General features: G+C 35.9%; 1 pseudogene across 1 annotated transcript in view; it reads left to right on the forward strand.

The window, feature by feature from the left end:
• Positions 1-14371, forward strand: part of LOC143228534 (uncharacterized) — a 139623-nt pseudogene that overhangs the window by 49914 nt on the left and 75338 nt on the right. Inside the window, exon 3 of the transcript XR_013015347.1 lies at positions 8411-8481. The product of XR_013015347.1 is annotated as an uncharacterized LOC143228534 (transcript). The remainder of the gene's footprint in view (positions 1-8410; positions 8482-14371) is intronic.

Raw genomic sequence — 14371 nt, forward strand, 5'->3', positions numbered from 1 at the left:
GAATAATGAATGACAAAATATCTTAAAACTGCTATACGATCAACGTTTATAGTTACTGAATTAAAATAAATGCAGGCTACTTCCTGGACATTATTAAATATATTTTCCTAACCATTCAAGGAGAATAATACTTGCTGTTTTTCGTCAAAATGCTCTTCAGTGTTTACATTTTGTATTTCATGAGTGAAATAGTGAAAGTAATTAATAAGAACTTGTCGAATAAAGATAAAAAAAAGCCTAACAAAGGCGGAAAGTGACTTAAGTTCTTACACAATTTTCTTACAGGATTTTAATTACTTGGCATGTTCTCAGTTATGCTAATTCAATTACTGTTTGAAATAGGATGTACTCTTATTCAGAAAGAAATATCCAAACATACTACAACTTTCCGTGATAACTTTAAAAAAATCTAAACTTCGAACGAGTAACCTCCTTAAGGGTTGGATTTTTAAAATGTACCTCCCCTCCCTATGTAAAAAGATTAAACCTTCCAAGAGGAAAGCGCAACGAAACAGACTCGCACCAACAAATTCATGTAAATTATTGGCTTATTTGTTTTATTAAAGCGCGTGAGAGTCTGTTTTATTGTTAAAACATTAATTTAAATTTATTAATTTCAAGGTAGTTACCCTAAATATTGTATTAAAAATTAATTTTGACAAAACATCTGAAAGTCATGCGTAGTATACCATACAGAAGTAATTACAACTACACGACTTGTATATTTGGATAAGCCTAATACTTAAACCTAAACGTACGCTTTGTTGTTTTTTTTAAACAAAGTAAGGTATTGAAATGAGTAGTAAGAAGCTCCAACTACCATTGAAGGTAATGATGTCCATAACCTTTACCCTTTGTCATCTTTTAACTTTAAAGAGGAAATTTAGATATTCTAATTAAAAGTTTAGAATGTATATAAAAAAAAACTTTTATCAAAGTCTCTTATGGTGGTGTTGTCTGTTATGAAACACAAAGGGGTATGTGTACTCTGCCCACCACGGGTATCGAAACCCGATTTCTAGAGATATCCGTAGACGTACCACTGGAGGACAGTCACTTATGGAGTAGTTGAAAACAAAATATTATATGACCAAATAAATATAATTGTTTGAACTCGTAAATAGAAACAACAGAAAATGGAAAACTGTAACAATTACAACGCTTAGAATAGACATGTGTCCCTCTCGAAAACGACGTTTTCTCTCAATGATCTCGGTTAATTACATTCGGCTCAGGAGAATTTGGTTAGGCCTAAATATACACTGTTCTAACGCAAGTTGTGTTTAGTTTTGAGTGACTATTTTATGTTCGTGCACGTTCGCACGAAAATACGTTTGAGATGTCGTAAACAAAAAAATTTGAACAGTTTTAACTACAAACCTTATTTTCTTTTTATCAGAGTTTCATTAATTCCAGTAAATGGCGCGTTTATAATACCATTCTTTATTAACTTTGTAACAGAATTTAATTTCCACAACTTGGCCAGCTGGTGGTATTAATGGAAAATATTTAAACAAAAATGATAACATTTCAAAATGGAACAACCTCCCCTCCCCCAACGTACACAGCTCCAACATATACGTGTTTTCATATAGCAAAGCCACATCGGGCTATCTGCTAAGTCACCTCTAACATTACGTTGTTAGTTTGAAAATTAATAAAATTAATAACAATCGAGAGCGAGACATTTAACGATACTTGAGCAATACAGTGGAACTTTGAGCAAGTTGTGTAATACAGTGGAACTTTTAGCAAGGTTTTGTGTACATTCTGCATTCCTTTCAGTTGATTGATATTTATAATTGAAGGGAGGGATTTTGCTTTCATTTTATGAGAGGGATGAATTCCTTTTAAACATACTCGTGAAGTACTTCCGTTTTATCTGTTGTTCATTCCCTTTTCCCTAGGGAAGGAATAAAATGCGCAACAACTCTGCGTTTCACAGAATTCGCTGACATCAAGTTTATCCCATTACCTTAATAACTATGGTGTTTTCAGTATTGTTGTGTTCAGTTGTCTGAGTGAAGAGATCCAACTGGTAAACATATTACGTCATTTATGCTTCCATATTTCTTCGGAACCATGGCATATATGTTCCAGAACTATACACAGACAGATGAGTTCAAAGTAATTTAGCAGCATTTAACTTATCTCTCAACTGCCGTATTTTTGGTTCATTTAGAATTTCTTATCGTCTTTCCTCTCACTTTATTTCTTAAAAGGTATTGGTGCCGAGAAGGATTCTTTCTCACAACGTAACGCACTCAGTGGACAGTAACATTCATCATGCTGAAACCATACGTCCGTTTGTTTGTTACTTTCTTTGTATATATTTATAAAAGAGGATTATAAAATGTCGTTATCAGATTTGTTTTTAAGCTTTGAAAATTCCAAAAACAACAACAACAAGGAAACATTACAGTAAACCGTAAACTTGTCGTCAAAGTGCAGCGTCAATTTCTTAAGATCATTTGACTGTGTGAGACTAAGGCAATTACACACGCTTACATAGTCATAAGGGCTAAAAGGCAGACAAATTCAGATAAGCTCTTCTTTACTGCCGGAAAAATATTTTTTTTTTCTTTAATTAAAGCAACTAGAAGATTGTTTTTTAATTTCGCGCAAAGCTACACGAGGGCAAACTGCGTTCTGTCCCTAATTCAGCAGTTTAAGACTAGAGGGAATGCAGCTATTCATCACCACCCACTGCCAATTTTTGGACTACTTTTTACCAGCGAATAGTGAGATTGGCCGTAACATTATAACGTCCCCACGGTTGTTGGCGTGAGCATGTTTGGTGTAACGGAGATGCGAACCTGCGACCCTGAGTGTGAGTCGAGCTTCCTTATCACCTGGCCATGTCAGGTCTTATGCGATTAGAATGAAAAAGTGTGTGTATCTCACCCAGTGTAGTGAACACCTCCTTTATTATTCACAATTCGAGCACTCTGTATACAAGGGAAACTATAATGAAATGTACACACAACTGGATAAAACCGGTATTTGTTTTAACATTGGTAACGAGGATTCTCCTGTGTATGTTTATAAATGGCAGTCGTTGAGCACACTAAACGTTAACTGAAAGACCGGCCCTACATTGTACAAGTGTATAAATACCAAGAAGTAAAATGTCAAAATTGCCCATGAATCTTCTGTCTAATATATATATATATATATAAAGGGGGGGGTGTTTACTAGATTCATTCAGTGAGAGCTAAACATTGTTTATGTGAATCCTTTAGACAAAATCTATGTTTGAACTGAACATGGAAATGAACAAATTGAGTTGAAAGTAAACTTTGTGTCCTACTAATGACTTCAATCTGAACTATTTCAGTGGTTTTAACGACTGTAAACCTTTGAAATACGTTTAGTTTTCCACCCTCCCATACTCTAGATGCAACAATGCATAATGTTTCTCGGAACGGCTGGTATAAGTATTAACGCTTATTGATAATGAAAGAAGAGGTTTTTATTTGAAGTGGGTTCCTCGTCATCAAGAATGAAGAATGCATAATGTTAGTAAACCTTAGTCACCTTGTTAACCCTCAAATTCCAAACTTTTCATATCATATGTGAGATCCATATAATGCATCATATTGAGTTATTTACTTCTGCTTTTTGTAACGTTTACCATAAACCACTGAAAAAGGAACCCTGGTGGCAGTAAGTTAGTTGTGTTAATCAGTGAACTCAATGGTCATGAAGTTGCTGATGCTCAGAACATTGCCAATACTTTTGGTGAATGTTTCTCTTATGTATCTAGCTCTTCAAACTCGTCCCCTTTGCTATTGAAACACGAATTGAACATCAGCCTCTTTCCTTTTCAACTGATCATCCCTATGACTACAATCGTCCTCTTACACTGGTGGAACTCAAACTTACGTTTCATCGGTCTGGCAAAACATCAGTTGGACATAATGATATATATTATGAGATGCTATGCCACCTTTCTCCTGCCTCTATTACTATTCTCCTGACTGTCTTTAACCGGATATGGCAGGATAATGCCTTTCCTGATGCTTGGCGCCAAACTATTGTACTCCCTATTCTTAAACCTGAGAAGGATCCAGATTCCTTCGAATTACCGTCCAGTTGCTTTGACGAGTCGTCTCAGTAAGACCTTAGAGAAGATGATTAATGCTCGTCTTGTTCGCTTCTTTGAATCAAACAATCTTCTCTCACCCACTCACAGTGGGTTACGAAGACAACGCTCCGCAATAGACCACCTAATTCGCCTTGAAGCATCAGTCAGAGAAGCCTTTTTGAAGCGACAACATCTTGTTTCTGTTTTTAGAGAAAGCTTATGATACAACATGAAGATATGGCATCTTGCGAGACCTTCACTCATACGGATTGCGTGGCAATTTGCCACTTTTTATTAAGCATTTTTAATGAATCGCCGATTCTATGTCCGTGTGGGCTCAACACTTTTCCGGTTTTTTTCTCACAGGAACTTGGAGTCCCTCAGGGCTGTGTTCTGAGTGTCAGACTTTTCATTATAAAGATTAATGCCATCAATGAACAGCTACCCCCTACATTTGCAAATGGTCTTTTCGTTTATGACTTTCACATTTCAGGTCAGTCATTAAACATGAGGTTTATTGAGCGGCAGCTACAAACTGCAATTATTAATCATATACTTAAGTGGACCACAGCAAATGGTTTTCAACTTTCTCTCCCTAAAACTGTTTGTGTACATTTCTGCCGTCAACAGGGTATTCATTCAGATCCAGAACTTCGTATTGATGATGATGTACTTCCTATCGTCCCTGAGGCAAAGTTCTTAGGTCTTATGTTTGACTGTAAATTAAGCTTTATTTTCCATACCTAGCAGCTTCATGTCAAATGTATAAGAGCACTGAACATCCTTTGTGTCCTATCTTCCACCTCTTGGGGAGCGGATCGATACTCCATGCTTAAAATTTATCGTGTCTTTATCCGATCCAAACTTGACTATGGGTTTATGGTTCTGCCAGAACATCAGCACTGAAATTGCTGGATCTTATCCACCATCAGGGGCTTCGGCTTTGCACTGGGGCCTTTCGTACTTCTCCAGTCCAAAGTTTCTATGCGGAGTCCAATGAACCCCCTCTGTATATTTGCTGTTTGTAACTGTCTTCTGTGTATGCTTTCAAACTTCGCTCTTTACCACAGCATCCTACTTGGGGTTGTGTTTTCCATCCTCAGTGGTTCACACTTTTTTATAATAGAAAATCTGCCATTGTTCCTTTTAGCCTTCGTGTCCGGACACAATCAGAAAAATTAGATCTATCTTTGAATAGCAGAGCAGTATCAACAGATCGGTCTCTTCCACCATGGCTAATTACTATCCCCAACTGTGACCTATCTTTGAGTCATCTGAGGAAGGCCAGTACTCCTGATTGGAAATATCGCTCTTTATTTGCTGAACATCTTATAAACAATTCATCCATTCCCGTATATACGGATGGTTCAAAATCAGGTGACTCTGTAGGCTCTGCAATGGATTGTTACAGTTTGGTTGTAGCACACAGAATTCCCTCTACAGTTTGTGTTCACTGCTGAATTGTATGCCATTTTCTCTTGCGCTGAATCATATTGAAACTATGCAATATACGAATTGTATGATCTGTACCAATTCACTCAGCTGTCTATAGGTCCTGGCATCATTCCATATTAGTTACGATCCTGTTTTTATCAATATCCAAAACAAACTGGCCCATCTCTGTTCATTTTTTTGAATACCAGGTCATGTTTGGTATTCGTGAGAATGAGCTAGCTGACAGGGCGGCAAAGTCCATCTGCTCTGGCTCTATCACCACTGTACATGTTTCATACATGGACTATGGTCCAGTTATCAAAACCCGACTGCAAACCAGTTGGCAGTCGACCTGGAGTGAACAAGGAAATAAGCTTTTTCAAATCAAGACTTCTTTAGCTCTTTGACCATCCTGTTTCTGTAAAGACCGAAGGGAGGAAGTTGTTTTGGTTAGGCTACGTATTGGTCACAGTTTAACTCGCCACTTCCTTGTATCTGGTACTAATGCACCAGTGTGTGGTCTGTATGGCACTCAGGTCACAATCGTACATATTTTATTATCATGCTGTCGTTACGACGACGCCATTTTAAACATATTTTTAAGGTAGGTTTGCCCTTGACATTAGTCAGTGTCATAAGTGATACTGGCTGCCTCACTCATGTTTTTACATTTGTAAGACCCATTGGTCTTAACTTAATTTAAGGTTTGTATTGGACTATACACTGTTTTAGCATGATTTTTTACACATTTTAATTTTATTTTGACCTGAACCCAGGACTGGAAAGGCTAACTTCAGATGACTGACAGCAAGTTTGAACTTAATGTTTCAGTCTTCCTGGCGAGTCTTTAATTTTACATATTTTTACCTTAATTTCAACATACCATTATAGTGTACTACATCTTGTTTGGCACAGATAGCCTAGTAGCTTTGTGCCAATAAATATGTAATACCTACCTACCTAATCAGTGGACACTTCCGGCCCCGAAGTCTTTGTTATTAACTAACAGTATTTTTATTTACATTGTTTCAGGGACCCTGTAATAAAGTCATGGAACCACAAAAAATTCAATGTATGCACAGTTTAGCGAAATATATTTTAAAAGGCCGCAGGGTTAAGTAAACAGAATGTCGTACTTTAGCAGAACTGAGGTTAATATATTATTGATATGTAAATTTATACGGAACAGCGACAGTGGTAGACGCGAGAAAGAAAACATTAAGTTTTGTGATTTCGTCTAAATTGATTAATTACGCGAATCCATAACAAAAGATCCAATTAATATTGTTCCTTTATCTCTTTTTTAGCCGCGGCATATCGGCTCATAGAATGACTGAGTTTTTCTTTTAATCATACGTGAACGTTTAGCTCATAGCTCTGTCTCTTGACTGATTTTAAAATTAATTACAACCACGAGTGTTGAACTCTTCCCTTCTGTTTTCTTCAAAGTGAAGAAATCTTTTGCAGATGCTCTTTAATCTGCGAGATTTTTACCATGTAGAAGTCATCGGTAAATAAGTGTAATCTAGAACCCATTGACTAAGGCTCAAACAGATTTATTTAAACATAAGTCCGTGTAAAGTGCTCCGTTCAAATTATTTAGTTGTTATAACTTTTAAATGCAGTTATCAAATTATTAGGAATAATTTTCGTACAAATTAATAAAATCACATTAGGCTATCTGCCTTGTACCTAGAGCAGGGATGAAACCGTCACTTTTCACTGATCCAACTCAGAGAAACAAACGCTAATGATATGCTGAGAATCATCCGGTTTATTCAGATAAGTTTAGATGTCTTCTTCCTATGGCTTAGCGGGTCTCCAGACTTTTTTTACGCTATAAATCAAGTTGTGTATCTTTGTGCTCCACGAACGTGCAAATAAACAAGTTTAGTCACAGAACAGGATGTTTCAAAACCCCATCGCACTAAACACCCAAAGCATTCCATTCACAAGCTGCTACTGCGTGTACTTTAACTTCTTTATTTCACAAAATACGAGACTGGGGAGTTGAATAAACAGAATTCATGCGCGCAACTTTTGTTTTACTGTGCTACTAAAATAAAGTCAGAACAAAAATGGACGTTTTCGAAGAGAAAACGTACATTACACTAACAATTTTTTTTTTAATTTTGGATTTCTTCAAATGGGAAGTGTAATAAAAAAAAAAAAGTCCATTAAACGCGAAGGATCTGAACACAATTAAGGGGAACGAGTTTATACAATTTAGGACCACTGATCCCTGTCCGGGACAAGAGGTTGTACCTTGTTTTATTTAGGAATATTCTTGTTAACATGTAAAGTGTTTAAAACGTCACGTTTACTGTTCTCGGAATAAAACCTAAGATTGTAACGCGTTTGTAACGAAATTTGATTTCCCTTTAGGCCAAGTAATTTTTTTTATCTCCGTTTGTTGTTATTATTATCTAGTCTGTAGTTTAAGTAGTTTTAGAAAAAAGTAACATTGAGCTATCTGCGCTGTCTGTTGCGAAAAATCGAACCTCAGATTTTAGCATTATTAATCTGTAGAGATGCCGATTTCTCGCCAGGGGCAGTTTAAGTGGACTTCTAACAAATTAAGCAGTATTGTTTTATGCTAGGAACAATTGTGTAAATATGTTTGTCGTTGGTTTATAACAACTTCAATATAAAATGTGCACACATTCATATGGTTTACCCATTGTTTTTATTCGAAAAATACTGAAATGACAGCTGTATTTATGTATGTATAAATATTATACATGTAGATCAACCAAAAAACATTCGTTCTCAAAAATGTGTTTCAAGAGTGAAGCTTTTCACAAAGTTACTTAATGAAAACTTTGATTGTGATATTGTTTGTTTATCGTAACACTTTATTAACTGATTTCTTTATATTGATTCTTGCAGATACTGTTTACATAGACAGCCAACGATCAGATCAACCCTTTTATGTGTGTAGCATCCAGTCCTTCTTCAAGGTAGGATTCGTAATCTTTCTGTCCATTTTCCTCTATCTCTGTTTTTAGTTATCTATTACTGTGTGTGCTCTAGAACTTAGTAATGAATGCACGTATTTATTTGTGACCCTTCTAATGCTGTTCTGTTATAGCACTCAGTTTAAATTAGATTGTATGAGCCGAAGCTTGCAAAATTGCTACCCCAGTGTCATAATGTAAAGGACTTTTGGGAATGATTTCAGTAAAGAGTAAATGTTTGTTATAACCAGAGTGTCATAATACATTCTTGCTAAGCAAAGTTAATGCCTGAGTATCGTAACACGTCCCTGCCATTCGTTGTTAACGGGTGTTTTGTTTTAATAAGAATGGAATTTAAGAGCCCGAGAAATGCGCGTGCGCATTTGGAACCGGTGTTAACGGGTTGAGGCAGGGACTAGCCAACTGAAATGTCGTTTCCACCTCCCGCCCGAAAGCTAGTGCTGTCCATTACTATAACTTTAGATTTGACCCCATTATATGTGTAACTGCCCCCCCCCCGTTAAAAAACGTTGGAGCATTTTTTATCACGAATAATTTAAAACTATCATATTCATGTAATAAACGTACGTTCACTATACAAATGAAAATGCTTCCCTCACGAGAAACGACTATAATTTTCCTCCAGAGTGCGTGTACAGGCTGGTTGCTGAATTATTTATGTTCCATTACACTCGAGCATGTCAAATTTTTGTTTGGATAGTATAATAACTATTATTGTACGTAATAGCTCGATTATCACAAGTTTTGTTGAGAGTATACAGTACAAGCCACAAGTTATGATTGTATTGTTGGTGTTCAACGATCGTGCTGTATAGTTGATGGTGTCATAAGAGTGTCTGTAGTTGAATGTACTTAAGTAATGTTTCGAGATTTTTGTGCATACGGTAATGCCATTCTTGTTAACCGAATGTCAAAATGTTATTTGCTAAACTTTTTACTCAAGTTGCCTAAAGCAGTGGCTGGAATCTAGTATGAAGTTAATGTATTTGTACTCACTGCCCTGGGTGACATAGATACTTGTACATACTAGTATGAGTTGATGCTTTTTTACCCTTACTTGGAGTACCTGATGATGTATATATAGTTTTGGATCATAGGAAATTGTAATTGGGTTCTTTGTCTCATTTTCTGAAAGTGCCTTACATCGTAGTTCCTACTTTTTTGTTTTATCTGATCCATCTCTGGCAACAAGTGAAGCCCCGTCTGAAATTGACAGGCCAATGTTTTATTGCTAATCTGTTCAGACTTGTTTCACCAAATTCACTGTGTTTATCATTAACACTTGGAAAAAAACAAACAAACAAGTAACTAACGCACATCTCGTATAGTGATGGAATCTAAGCATTTTGTTTGGCCTAAATATATGGGTGCTCTATGTATTAAGTGTACAGCATATTCGAATTAATTTGCCGAAAGTGTATTGTATCCTATTTGACGAATCCGCTACAATGGGTTAACTGTGGCGGTGTGTCATATTATCTTAGCAAACCAAACAAACAAATTACACTCCAGCTTGTTTGCTTAGCACGTGGATTTAGGACTAATCTAAATTTCTCAAGCTTCATCAAACTCCTGATGTATGCTTGGGATTGTGTCCTAAAATATCGATAATATAAAGATGCCTTTCTGATGTTATCAGTGTGTACTAATGTTCTAATCATTATGGGTTTTTGTTTCAATTCGTACCAATAGTTAAGACTAATTAGGCCTGTGTATTAAATTGCTGGTATTTGATCGTGGTTTTTTGCTGTGATATGTGTAGAGATCTCATTTTCTTACAAACTTGACAGCGGCGTGTTAGAACACTGTTTAGAAATATTATAATAATAAAGACCCTTCCGTAACATATTTAAAATCAAAATTCGTGTAATTTAGTGTTGAGACAGTCATGACATTAACAATGTTAACTTTGATAAGGTTTTTTCCGCAAATTTCATCTTTGAATAAAAATGGAAGTTATTTCATCGACATAAAAACAGATTACATTATAGTTTGCTGCATGTTGTACACATTTTAAAATACAAGCTAGTGGTTGACTGCTCTGTGATCAGCACTGCAGTGGAAACGTATTCATTCGTAAACAAAATACAAACTTTGATTTCGTAAATCGTGTGCACGAGTTTTTGCTTACGTGGAATACATACACCCAGGAACCGCACGCACAGACACAGAGAGAGAGAGAGAGATACACACTACTACTACTACTACTACCACTATACACGTGTAGAAGGACCTATCGGAAGTGTTGTACGGACAGCTTATGCATACGTATGTGTAACAGGCCAGGTATATACGTGCCTATGTGTAATACAGGTATGTAGGTAGCGTATATATGCTATTGCGAAAGGCGTTCGAGTGAAGGCAAGTATTCTGTACTCAACAACCACTAATGAAGAAATCGAGGACCCTGGAATACCCAGGTGGGGTATCCACTGTCTGTTGTTAGGTAAAGTGTCCTTCGTGGTTTGTTAAAGGAATTAGCTATCAATGTTTCATGAGCAAGATATGTCAAGGAATACAACTAGTTTGTGAAGTTCATACTTGTGTGGGACCAGAGTTATTTCAGGGGCAGGTTTTACTTACGTCAAACAAGGTAAAACATAACGTCGTTAGCGCTAAGAAATTTCATAGCTTCATAAAATAAAGTAACAAACATCACTTATATAGTGGTTAATGTCAGAGTTTAAATAGCTTGTTTTTCAGGAAGTTGATTTATTATAAAAATACACCTATATTAATCAGTAAGTACGTGCTTGTAAAATTTACGTGTTTGATGACTGAACGAGAAATGCTTTATTTATATATATATAAAATATTGGTATGTTTCAAGAAAACACGAGATGGCAGCACAAGCTTTAGTTTGTAGCATTCTTTATATCGCTTGAGCTTTTCCTGTTGTATATAGTAAAAACATTTGGATATAATTTGAAAACATATGGACTGCCTTTTATCACATGACTCAAATATCAAAGTTAACACTGAATGAGTGTCTCACAATAACACAGTGCCAGTGTAGCAGTTGAAATTCAATACCGAGGTTAAAGTTACCATAAAATAAAAAGTGCTCTTGAATTAAAATAAATACATAAACAGTTTACCTTTACTAAATCAAACAATACTAAATTGCTGTAACAACGAAAAATAGTAGTAATATTGCCAAATATATTTAGCATAATTCACGATGACATTATGAAAAGAATTTCTGAGCTACGTAATACACATGCGCGTTACTGCCACAGTATCGTTTACGTTAAAAATGGTGAACAGTTTCGTAAACAGTTTGAAATAGTCGGTTAATTCCAATTCTAACAATAAACGAAACAATAAATTCTGAAATGCGATTATAGCACAACAATCTAATTAAAAAAGAGAAAAATTATCGTTTACGAAGTTTATGTACTTTTCTGCATGAAAATACATTTTCTTCGCCTTCGGTAGATCATCAAAACTCGTGTAATCGATCTATGTTTCTACTATTATTACCCAAGAGAATTTTTACCAGGTATGCGAAAACCTCGAAAGATGTCTCGATTGGAGTTCGTAATTATTGAGAGGGGTATTCCACACTTGTTCTTTATATTAACGACAGATGTATTTGCGTTGCACATGCTTTTATTATTATTATTGGTAATTAAGTGTTTCAGGAGATGTATGTATATTTAACAAAGATTAAAAAGGAAGTGTGCCTTTGCGTATAGTCAAATACTTCAAGCCTTGTTTTTCAATTAACGTGTGTCACCCTGCTGGGACAGCGGTATGTCTTCGTATTTATAACGCTAAAATCAGGGGTTCGATTCCCTTTGGTGGACATAACAGATAGTCCGATGTCCTCCTTTTGCATATTTGTATGGAGATGGAGGAGGCTTGACAGATCTAAATAAAAGCCAGGTCACACCAAAGGTGAACCCGGCATGGCCAGGTGGCAGTTTAAGGGTCACGGGCTCGAATCCCCGACACATCAAATATGCTCGCCATTTCAGTCGTGGGGGCATTATAATGTGATAGTCAATACAACAAAACTATTCGTTGGTAAAAGAGTAGCCCAAGAGTTTGCGGTGGGTGGTGATGACTTAGCTGCCTACCTTCTAGTCGTACACTGCTAAATAAGAAATGGCTAGCGCAGATAGCTCTCGTGTAGCTTTATGCGAAATTCACAGAACAAACACACTGGTGACTTCACATATACAAGGCAAATGTATAAACTAAACTATAGCTCCATATTTAGTACGTGATGATTAGTAGCTTAAGCAGTCTATCTTGGCCAGTGTATATATATATATTTAGTTTTGTATCTAGTTGTGGATAACGTCATTATAAAAAGGACATTTTAAACCATATTCGATGTTTTTTAGGCTGTTATAATAAATGCTTATCTCGTTCCCTCCAACAGTTTTACAAAAACGGCAGAAAATGTGTAAATTGTTTATTAAGAAACGATGGTTTATTTAGTCTCAACATTTCGGATTGATCCATTTCCTGAGTTGGGGGGGGGGGGCTTACAAGAGTACTCAACAATTCGACTGACATCCGACCGTGATGTCAATGCTACTCTGTTTACGTTATTAATTATACGGTTTCTAGCCCTTACCGTTTTGTATCTATCTTCTTATGGTTAGAGTATCACATTGTTCTGTTTAGTTTTATCGTAACAATATAAGACGAGGCATGTTTTCTCGTTTCGTTAACTAATTTTCTGTTACCCGCAGTAATAATATGGATAAGTTGTGGAAGAGGGCGGTGTAGTCACGTCATCGATCAACAGCTTGTTTTTTCTAACAATGACTAAATCACACCAGCAAAGAGCGAATAAGTGGAGAAAGGGGTGTATATATAAGTTTATTTAGCTCTCATCTGTCGATCCAACAGTGTAGCTTTGCACTTATCTAGCTGTTTGTTTCCAGCAATATTACTTGTATTTAAAACTTTGTTTTTATTTGTACTCGTACGTTTTTTTTTGCGCGTTTGCGCACGTTATCTATCTGTAGCTTTTATAAACTATAGTATTCTACGTATTCTAATTCATATCAGACACGTATTTGGATTTTCGTTAACTATATTGGTTGTCTGCACAAAGACGGTGGTCGCTTCCACATAGAACTTTCTGGAATATTCTCTTATTTGTCAGAAATTGGTGCTAGCGATCTTGTGGTCACAGGCATCGTTGATCTGATTTTTATTCACGAATCTTTGTCACTCTTACCGAATCTTCTAATGCGATTTGCTGATCAAACAAGTGGGCATTATTATCAGAGATTATTCGAGAACTCTCTCTCGCAAGAGTTCTTACAGCAAGAACCGTTTTGTTTTTCTACTTCCAAAGCAAACGGAACATCTAAGAATACTTATCGATTGTTAAAACTACGGTGAAAGTAAAACCTTGTTCTCTCCCCCTTATTTATAGGGATCAAGTGTAGCAAGCCACATTTTGCCCTTCTTTAGCGTGCGTGTTTACTTTTGAACGCCTTTAACTCCTTCAGAACTTCTTGTTAAAGTGTTAAACATACTTCATAATAAAATATGGTTTTCGTGTGCAAAATCCTTGTAATAGTTACCAAAGTCTACCAAATTTTGTGACTTTCACTTAATATGTTAGAAATTAGTAGTATGTAATCCACAACGAGTATAAATGGTTACGATGGTGGGCATAAGGACCTATGCAGTGTTCAGAAGGTTAATACAAACTAGAATATTCTAGTGAAGTAAGCCTAAATATTAGTTTGTTAGATTTTTCTTTATATAGGTTTAGATAATGCACTAATGTAATTTATTTATTTTCATTTCTTAAATGTAAATTTAAAGCGTATCGAAAACACTTATCATTTTATCTTGTTAAATCTGCTATTATGACTTTCTTTTATTTATAACTAGAAAC

Source organism: Tachypleus tridentatus, chromosome 10 (assembly GCF_004210375.1).
Source record: "Tachypleus tridentatus isolate NWPU-2018 chromosome 10, ASM421037v1, whole genome shotgun sequence".
In the NCBI taxonomy this organism is placed as follows: domain Eukaryota; kingdom Metazoa; phylum Arthropoda; class Merostomata; order Xiphosura; family Limulidae; genus Tachypleus; species Tachypleus tridentatus.